The sequence below is a fragment of the Psammomys obesus genome, unplaced genomic scaffold, assembly GCF_907164565.1.
Source record: "Psammomys obesus unplaced genomic scaffold, mPsaObe1.curated_primary_1811, whole genome shotgun sequence".
NCBI lineage: Eukaryota > Metazoa > Chordata > Mammalia > Rodentia > Muridae > Psammomys > Psammomys obesus.
Window position 1 is genome coordinate 15,652,007 of NW_026591598.1, and position 11,053 is coordinate 15,663,059.

Consider the following 11,053-nt stretch of genomic DNA (forward strand, 5'->3'; position numbering starts at 1 on the left):
TTTGACAGCCAAGACGAGTCCAGGAATTAAGGAGTGGAAAAAGGAATGGTTCCACTCGCTCTCACCCCTAGTGACCCACTAGGACAGATTTTGCTTCCTGCTTCTGTGACCGTAAGTTCTGCCGTTCTAGAAGTTTCGGTACCAGAGGGAGGAGCGAGTGCTCCTGCCAGGATCCACAGCAAACATCCCACCGAACTGGAAGCTCCGACTTTCCTCTTCTTGTCACTTTGCACTTCTGATGCCCATAAGCCAACAGGCCAAGAAAGGAATAACAGCATTAGGAGGGGTGATTGATCCAGATTGCCAAGGGGAAACTGGATTCTTTCTCCACAACGGAGGTAAGAGAGATTATGTCTGCAGTGCAGGAGATCAGCTAGGGTGTCTCTTGGTGCTACCACGTCCTGTGATGGGGAATGTAACAGTCCTAATCCAGGTAAGATGACAAAGGGCACCGACCCTTCAGGAATGAAAGAGCAGGTCACTCATCCAGGAAAAGAGCCAAGACCCGAGGAGGTGCTTTCAGAGGGTGGTGGAAATGTAAAATCAGTAGTGGAGGAAACTCATTATAAAAACCAGCTAAAGCCATGTGACCAGTCACAGTTTCGAGGGTTATGATTGACATGAATGTTTTGGTCATATTTTGTCAAGAACGTGTTTGTGCAAATATTTGTGTTTTCTTTGGTCAGTGAATTTGTCATGTAATATAACATCAGTTACATTATCAGCAGTCATGATATCTAAATGTTGAGATGCTAAAAGAATGTCCTTAAAGGGACATTGCCACCTATTCTAAAATCCACACTGTGTTTGCAGTTGTATGTGGGATAGTCATATCATGTTATGCATAATTGTGACCTGGTTATTGTTTTCGTTTGGAAATTAAGCATGACATAAGGAGATATGCTTGTGTGTCAAGTTGACACAGGGTGGATTTGTGGTGGCTATTCTTGGTTGCCAACTTGACTATGTCTGGAATTAATTTACCAAGTGGCTGGGTACGCCCCTTTGAGGGATTTTTTTTTTGTGATCTAAAGAGGAAAGAACCACCCTAAATTCAGATCTTTTGAGGTGAAAAGGTCCACTTTAAATCTGGGCCACACTTTCTGGTGGCCGCCTATGTAAAGAACGTAAAAGTGGGAAGCTCTTTGCCTGTTTTTTTCCAATCCCTGCTGGCAAGTTCATGCCTTCACTGGTATTAGAGCCTGCTTTTCAGGATTCCAGGGTCTACTGAAGACCAGCTGAGACAGCCAGCCTCCTGGACTGAACAACTACTGAATTCTTGGACTTTTCATAGGGAGGCAGCCATTTTTGGAAATGTTAGACCACAGCCTGTAAGCTACTCTAGTAAATATATAGAGAGATATAGATTCATTCTATAAGTTCTGTTCCTCTACAGAACCCAGACTAATACAGCTCCTAAATAATGAGCCAAGGAAAACCTTCATTTTTGTAAGTTGATGACCTCAGGTGTTTTGTCAAAGGAGCAGAGACACACGAACATGACTGCCTTTGGCTTCTCTCTGCTCCTGTGCTAAAGATCTGATTTCAAATCAGAGGTGACTGAGCCATCTCCCCACCCCAGAACCAGAGAGATCTTTATCTTCACCCTACTGTGCTTCCCCGACTAATACTTACTTCCTGTATTTGCCCCTTGACTATAACCTGCAGACAAGGACCTTGGCTATTTCATTGTTTGTTTTTTGACATAGGGTTTCTCTGTGTGACAACCCTGGCTGACCTGGAACTCTATCTGGAGAACATGCTGGCCTAGGAAAGCAGGGTGAGGAGGCTCCTTGGGGAGCTATTCTAACCAATAGAGCTCAGGCCAGCAGTGAGACCCTGTCTCAAAAAGGTAGAGGGCAATGAAGAGACCTGAAGTTGACCTCTGGCCTCCACTCGGTGTGTGTATACAAATATACACACACATATTCAAATATATACACGTGGATACATACAGAAAACGTATTCATGTGCTCACGCACGCGCGCACACACACACACACCCAAATTCTGACAAGGACGTGAAGTAAAGATGACTTGGCATTTCTTACAAAAGTAAACATACTTTTGAGGTTCAACCCAGCAGGCTTCCTCCTGGCAAGTGAGCCAAAGTCGCTGAAAAGAAGTCTACACAAAAAGCCCATACCTGCGTGTCTATAGCAGCTTTGTTCACGGCTATCTGAGCTATAAGCGACTGTGTCCTTCAGCAGGCCAGGAGTCACCATGCCATATTGTCTACAGACAATGGGATATTATTCAGTGGGGAAGGGCAATTGTCCATGGAAGCCATGGAAAGAGCCTCGTCTTACCTTACCAGGAAAGGTGCAGGGGTGTCAAAGTCACCTTCTTCTGAGTTCCAACTGGGATGATCTAGAAGAAAAGCAAAGCCATGCAGGCAGCAGGAGAGATCAGTGGTTGGTAGGGCCGGGGTGGAGACGGTGGACAGACAGAGCAGGCAGAGCTCAGAGTAAGTGCTCCATGTAGCCCCACAGCGGCAGGCGCCAGTTCTGACTCACCGTGTGCTCCACAGCAAGAGAGAGCCCTGTGCACACTTTGGACACTGGGAGGCAATTTGTCCTTTTCGAAGTGATGTCTCACTCTGGTTGGGAATAAAAAAGAGGGCTTCATGTGTGTGGACTGAGAACTATATGGGAAAATCTGTCCCTTCTGTTCACCCTTGCTGCGAGCCTAAACCTTCTCTCTCTCTCTCTCTCTCTCTATCTCTCGATATATATATATATATATATATATATATATATACACACACACACAAAGATATATATGTATATATGTGTGTGTGTATACATATATATTAATTTTTGTTTAATTTGTTTTGTTTCATTTTATTTATTTGGGGCATGTGTGTATACATGCAGGTACACACAAAGTTGGAGGACAACTTGCCAGATCACGTTCTTAGAAGCCTGAGTCCCTGAGATCACTAGTCTTGTCCCCTGTGGGGTTTTTGTTTTGTTTTGTGTGCATGCTGTGTACATACGTACGTGTGTGTGTGTGTGTGTGTGTTTTCCAGTCTGTGGACTGAATCCCAGACTGTCACATGCCAGGTAAGTGCTCTACCACTACGCTACATCTCCAAGCCCTAAAAAAAAAATTGTTTTGGAAGGGCCTGAGGATGTGGCAAAGATGGTAGAGTACTTACCCATTGTTCACAAAGCTCTGGGCTCCAGCCCTGCTGCACAGCTTATATATAATCTTAGCACTCAGGAAGCAGAGGCAGGAGAATCAGGAGGAGGAGCAGGAGAACAGGAAGAAGGAGGAGGAGCAGGAGGTAGAGGAGAAGAAGCAGGAAGTGGAGGAGGAGGAGCAGGAAGAAGAGGAGGAGCAAGAAGTAGAAGAGGAAGAGGAGGAGAAGGACCAGAAGAAGGAGGAGCAGGAGGTTGAGGAGGAAGAGGAAGAGGAGCAGGAAGTGGAGGAGGAGGAGCAGGAAGAAGAGGAGGAGCCGGAACAGGGGGAGAAGGGGGAGTGCAGGGGGGAGGAAGAGGATCCATAGCTGTAAATGGGTCTTCTGACTTGAATCCAGCAGTCAGGGCCTGCAACTTTTCTGCCCACAGGAAAATTCATGGGAGCTGAGCAGGTTTATTTGCGTGTGTCCAGGGTGCCACTCGGTGACAACCCACTGCATAGATGTTACGAGATTTCCATGCTGCCTGAACAAAGGCGTGCGGGGAAGGGTCCTTTTAAGGCTCCCCTGGAGGAAAGTAAGGTGGAACAGTTTTATTTTTGGATTGTCCTGGTGTCTAAGGTCAGTACCTGCCTGGAGACTTCCCTGGAGAAGCGCTTTGCAATATCTGATTCTTGCAAACCTTTGTCCCCGTTAGATAAAGAAGTCCAGTTAAGATTCCCTTCTGGGGCCGGTGGGATGGCTCAGCAGGGAAAGAATGAAGCCGAGGCCTTGTCTCACATCACCTGTGCTATTGTTCAGACATCACTCTCCCCCTCCTCAACACACACACAAAAGGCTGCTGTGTTAAAACTTGATCCCCAGTGGGGAAATCTAGTCACTGGGAAGTGTTTGGATCAGAATCTGGGGCTGGAGAGAGGGCTCAGCAGTTAAGAGCACTGGCTACTCATGCAGAAGGTTCAATTCCCAGCACCTATGTTGAAACTCAGAACTGTCTGTAATTCCAGGTCCAGGGGATCTGGCTCCCTCTTCTGGCCTTCATGGGCACTAGGCGTGCACACGGTACACAAACACACATGTGGGCAAAACACCTATATGCATAAAATAAAATAATAAATCTTTGCCAGGCATGGTGACTCAAACCTTTAATCTCAGCACTTGGGAGGCAGAAACAGGCAGATCTTTGCGATGTCAAAGCCAGCCTGGTTTACCAGTGAATTCCAGAACGGCCAGGGCTGTATAGACAATGGAGACTTTTTGGGGTGTGGTCCGGTTGGAAGAGCTAGATGATTAGAGACATTCTTAGAAGTTATGTTTTTTTTTTCTTTTTATTTTTTGAGACAGGTTTTCTCTGTGTAGTCCTGGCTGTCTTGGACTCACTCTATAGACTAGGCTGGCCTTGAACTCAGAGATCCGCCTACCTCAGCCTCCTGAGTGCTGGGATTAAAGGCATGCCACCATTTCCAGGCCTAGAAGTTATATCTTATCCCAAGGGTCTCTTGTCTCTTCCTGGCAGCCATCAAGCGAGCAGCTCTTCATGCCTCTACCCTCCATCCTGGAGTCCTACCTTGCCACGGACTGAAAGCATGAATCCATCTGGCCATGGCAGGAAACCTCAGAAACTGACATAAGTCTTTCCCTTGCATTGTTTTCCTCAGGAATTTGTCACAGTGACAAAAAGCCTAACTAATAAAATACGGAAAAACTAACTGAAACTATATCAGAGGCCAATGTTAACCTATAAAGTTCTAGGAAGAAAACAAAAGGCCTTGAACTTTGACTTTAAGTGTGACTCCAGATGCACAGACTACAAAAGAGGAAACAGACAAAGGGAATTTCGTTGACGTTAAAACTTCTCATACATCAAAGGACATGAGAGATTAAAAAGGCCCACAGAGGAAGGGTTTACAGAATATATGTCTGACACAGTCTAGGGCTGGGGATGTGGCCTAGCAGCATGAAAGATAAGAATGGAAGACACAACTTTTGTAAGGGTCTGGCATGAAAAATGAGTGGAGAAACCTCAGGATGGGTGACATAACACTTCCTATAATCCTAGCACTTGGGAAGTAGAGGCAGGAGGGCCAGTGAGTCAAGGTCATTCTTAACTATATAATAAGTTTGCTACCAACCTGGGCTACATGACTCCAGGCCTCAACACAAGAACAACAACAACAACATAGTGATAATGGTAAAGAAATGACGAAAGAGGCATTTCTCCAAAGACTTAAAAATGGCCGGTAAATGCTAACACCATTAGCCCCTGGGAAACAGAAATGAGGACCAAGGTGGGACCAGCTATGTCCCACTGTGGGACGCGTATCAGATGCCCTGCGTATCAGATATTCTCGTTACGATTCACAACAGGAGCACACCTACAGTAATGAAGCAGCAACGGAGTGATTTTATGGTGGGGGCGGTCACCACAGCATGAGGAACTTATGAAAGGGTCGCAGCATTAGGAAAGTTGAGAACCATTGGTTGAAACAGGAACAGTCAGAGGCCTTGTCTCACATCACCTGTGCTATTGTTCAGACATCCCTCTCCCCCATGCGGCAGGCATGGTGGTCCTGCACACTTGTGATCCCAGCACTCAGGAGGTTGAAGCAAGAGGATCACAAGTTCAAAGCCAGCCTGGGCTACATAAGCGAGCTTGTCTCAAGAATACAAACACAGGAGGCTAAATGTTTTCCCCTGGCATTCTGATCAGCACTTCTCTTAGTGGCCAAGGGGTAGAAACAGCTCAAATGTCCATCAACTCAGGAAATAGTAAAAGCTGGTACACACACACACACACACACACACACACACACACACACACACCCCTACCCCTACAGGGAGCCCAAGCTTGCCTCAGACTTTCTCTGTACCTGAGGACAACCTTGAACTTCTGAGCCTCCTGCCTCTACCTCCCAGACATCAGGATTACAGGTGTGCACGGGAGCTCCTGGCTGGAATGTTCTTGAAAACTGTGTGAAGGAAGGAAGCCAAACATAAAAAAAGCCACCCTGGGCTTATTTGTATGCTATACAAGAATGGACCTTAGGCCCAAAGAGAGAAAGTCAGTTCATGGTAGCAGAGAGCAGGGGGATGGGGAATGTGGCTGTTTAAAGGGAGCAGGAGACAGGAACGGGAGAGAGAGGCATCTGGGGACAGAGGCATTAGCACCCTTATAACAGGTCTGTCTGAAGGAGACTGTGGCTCCCTTCTGCCATTTCAGACTTAGAGAAAATATCACCAGTAAGAAACAGGCCCTTGCCAGACAGATCTACGTATCTACTTCCAGGCCAGCCGGTGCCGCACAGCAGGGGAAAACATATGTGTATATATTCCTTTATCTTCCATAGCCTTATACCGTAGCATCCTATATACTTATCATATATATTACAACCAATATAACATATATCATTCTTTAAGTGGGTGAGTTCTAGGGGCCATAAATGATCTTAGTAGAAATGTTATTTTAAAAAAAAGTCTTTCATTTTCACACCACTTCCAACACTGGAGACATAAATTATGCAAAGATCGGTGGCTAGAGAGACGGCTCAGTGGTTAAGAGGACCTGGCTTTGATGCCCAGCACCACACGATGGCTCCCAGCCTCCTGCAGCTCCTGACCTCCACAGAAACCACTCACACACGCACGGCAAGCAGACACGCACGAAAGCAAATCATTCATACGATAAAACGAAATAATGATACCAGGTTTTTAAAAAGCCACGTAAAGACCCTCAGGGGTGACGCTTTGGGGTGCGGGGACAGCAGCACATGCAGGAAAGCGCCCCTCTCCCGACTACAGAAACGCAAGCACTTGGTGGTGATGTGTTGGACATCTGCTGCTGTCTTCATGAGGTTTAAAAAAAGAAAAAACCTCCAGTCGCACAGCTGTACTGCCCAACCCCGAAGCCACTAGCCACAGGTAATGATTCAGGCATAAATTTACATTAATTAAAAATGAATGCCACTAAAGAGCCTGTTCCCCCCTTAGTAGCCACATTTTAAGTGCCCAGCAGCCACCAGGGGCCAGCGGGCACCATCCTGGGCCATGCAGGTGTAAGGCCCCCTCCCTCCCACAGGAAGTCTCCATGCAGTGCTGAGGCTTGCAGACACGGAGGGCCAACGCGGTGAACATGGTGGGGAGTGACAAGCCCTCAGGAAGTTCCCCTGTGCGCCGTGACCGTCCAAGTGCTCCGGAGACTTCCACATCACTGTCCAACAGGTCTCCTCTGCTCGTTCACCCATCCTGCTCCTGGTACCTCCTCTCTGAGGCGAGTTATGTGTAGAAGACAAGGTGCCCTTTGTATCCCTGAAGGGACACGACTGGGTAGGGATTGTGGAGTTAAAGAATGACTTTGTGTTTTGTGTCTTCCTTAGCCACGTACCTGTTTAAAAACCAAATAAAATAAGGCTGAAAGGGAGGATCTCCTCTCGGGTTCTAGAAGGCTCTTAGCTCCTGTCCAAGCACAAAGCAAAAGGCGTTTTTTTTTTTTTTTTAACATTTATTTATTTACTTCTGAGGGGCCACAGTGCATGTGTGGCCGTCAGAGGACAACTTGAGGGCGTCTCTTCTCTTCCTCCACCATGTGGGCTCCGGGGATGGAACTCCGGTTGTCCGTGTGGGTGGTGAGCCCTGTTACGTGCTGAGCCATCTCACCGGCCCCACCGAGCAGGTGCTCATGACAGGAGGCTCCCGGGCGTGGACAGATGGACCCGACAGACTGTTAGAGAGAACTGTTCTAGCTTCTCACCTTGAGGAGTCCCCCAGCTGAACTACAGGTCATCCATCTGCTGTGGGCCCCAGGACCATGCGGCTAGGCTGGGGCTTGCTTTGTCAGCAGCCACAACAACAACCAAATGGTCATGACTATTTTCTTTTGGTGCGTGTGCGTGCACGCATGCTCGTGTGTGTGCGGGTGTGGGTTTCATGGGGGAGGCCAGAGGTTGCCTCTAGGTGTCCTCTTTTCCTCTCCGCTTTATATACTGAGGCAGGGTCCCCACTGGAACCCAGAGCCGTACACTCCGGCTTACGTCATAGATCCTGAGGGCTGGGATTGCAGGCAGCTAACCCCCCTCAGCGTTCCTGTGGGTCCTGGCAAACTCGGACCTCGTGCTTGCATGGCTAGTGCTTCCCCTGCAGGGCCTCCCCTCAGCGTCTGCGTTGTGACTGTTTAATATGACGAGGTGTCCCTCACACTGGCATTAAGATGCTCTGTGGTGGCCCTTCAGTCCTCAGGGCTCAACATCAGTCCCTGGTTCTTCCCCCAAACCTGTATGGTTTGTCAGACCCTAAGCTCAGGCAGCAGTGACTCCAGGAACACCAGGAAGACCAGAGCAGGCAGAGCGCAGAGCCAGGACCCAGTGGCCGAGACCTCAGGGCACAAGCCTGTGTCTGTAGTCCAGGCACAGGTGTGACCTGTGCCGAAGGGAGGGACTCTGCCTTATCTGCTCATCTGTGGAACAATGTGTCGGTTTTCTTCCCTCCCTGGTCTGCTCTCCTGACCCAGCTTTAGACCAGAAAAGGACAGACATGTGGGGACTCCCTGAAGAAGCAGGGTTAGGGGACACTGGGCTGGACCTTATCTTTTTTAAGTTTTTAAAACTGCATTTTTGTCATTTGTTGTGTGTGTGTGTGTGTGCACGCGCGCGTACACATGCCATGGTCCACTTGGTGATAAAATGATGAGCGTCAGGAGCCAGTTCTCTCCTTGTACTACTTGGGTCCTGGGAATCGAACTCAGGTCCTCAGATTTGGCAGCAGGCACCTTTATGCACAGAGCAGTCTCGTCTCACCAGCCTCCGAATCACGTCTTTCAAAGAGAAACTGCAGGATGGCTCACATCCCACCACTTAATTGTTGTGTGACCTAAATCAAGCCACTTTGCCTCTCTCAGCCCCCCTTTCTCACCTCTTAAAATGACCATCTCTTTCAATTGTCTAAGGGTTGCAGGCTCAAGCTCAAGGCTCGGTTTCTTCGTTAAAAGATGGGTAGAGAAGTCCTCACTTTCTCACGGCATGGAGACAAGCCTACTGTCAGCAGCTCCTGGCACATAGTTAGCGCTTAGTGAACACTAGCCAATATTTGTCCATTAGTTTTTACTGCAGTACTATAACCCCTTACCTATAATATGAAACTCAGAAGACTCTAAAGACTGAAGGTGACTTATTAGCTCCTGTCGTGGGACAGATTTTTCCTGATGAGACATCACACACACACACACACACACACACACCATACACACACATTTACTCAGCCTAAAAACTCAAAGACAGCTGCCTCACCGAGGCCCACCTTAACATGAGTGACAGCTCACAAAGGTGGGAACCTGGGGCGCACCGCCCAGCCTGCAGGCCGCTCAACAAGTTGGAGTGTCCTTTCCACGGAGCTCAGTTGGTCTTTGTTCCTTTTCAGCAGCTCAGCTGGTTCCTGCTTCCTCCTGGAAGCTGGGCTTGTCAGAGTCTTCTTGGCAGCTTAGCTCCTCTGTGACTGACTCTCAGCAGTCTTCACTGTGTATGTTCTCTTGGGAAGGGAGGGCCTAGTGAATCTGTTTGGCTTCAGGAACTTCCTGAAGTTATTCTGAGTTGTCTACTTGGTGTTTGAAGTGGGGCTTTCCTACTGGACCAAGTGCTTTACCTTCCCTTCAAACATCCTGCTGTGTCACCTCCTTATAAACATTGTGTCCAAAATAACCCTTTGTTTCACTTTCTGGCTACATTCTATGTCTTAAGAAGTTACATTCTGTGTCTTAGGAAGTTTTCCCCCAAGATGGAAGGCTTTAACCTCCGAGATAACCGCTACACAACAGCCACAAATTTATTTCATGGAAAAACAAGACCTGAGCTGATGCCAAGTTATTCAGTGTGTATATAGCAGTCAGCCTTCTGTTCCTATAATGAACACTGAGGGAATCATCTTTTTGTTTTCGCTTTTGTTTTTTTTTTGAGACAGGGTTTCTCTGTGTAGCCTTGGCTGTCCTGGACTCACTTTGTAGACCACACTAGCCTCAAACTCAGAGCCTCTGCCTCTCCAAATGCTGGAATTACAGGCATGTGCCACCGCACCCTGCTGGAAATTAAAAAAAAAAAAAAAGGATGTATTTATTATGTTTACAATGTTCTGTCTGCATTTACATCTGCATGCTAAAAGAAGACACCAGATCTCATTATAGATGGCTGTGAGCCACTATGTGGTTGCTGGGAATTGAACTCAGGACCTTTGGAAGAGCAGACAGTGCTCTTAACCTCTGAGCCATCTCTCCAGCCCAGGAATCATCTTATAAAGAAAAAAAGGTCTATTGTGGCTCATAGCTTTAAAGGTATCAGTCTGTGGCTGGTTGACCCCTTGCTTTGGTGAAACAGGCACCCTCCGTAGAAGCACATGGCAAGGCAAAACCACCTACCTCATAGACAGGAAGTGGAAGAGAGAGAGAAGAGAAGTCTGGAGTCCATAGCCTCATCAAGGATGCACCCAATGACCTAAGGATCCTGCTAGGCTCTACCTCAAAATTCCTACCATCACTAAAGAGCCAAGTTAGAGAGCAGCTGTGCTGGTTAGTTTTATGTTAACTTGACGCAAGCTAGAGTCACCAGGGAGGGGGGAGCCTTAGTTGAGAAAACTCGCCATGAGACCAGTCTGTAGACATGCAGGTCTAATTAATTAGTGATTGGGAGGATCCATTCCATGGTAGGCGGAGCCATCCCTGGGCTGGGCGTCCTGAGTTCTATAGGAAACCAGGCTGAGCAAACCATGGAGGAACAAGCCAGTAAGCAGTACCCATCCATGATCTCTGCTTCAGCTCCTGCCTCCAGGTTCCTGCCCTGTTTGAGTTCCTGTCCTGACTTCCTTCAGGGATGAACAGTGATGAGGAAGTGTAAGCCAAATAAACCGTGTCCTCCCCAAGTTTCAGTCATGGTGT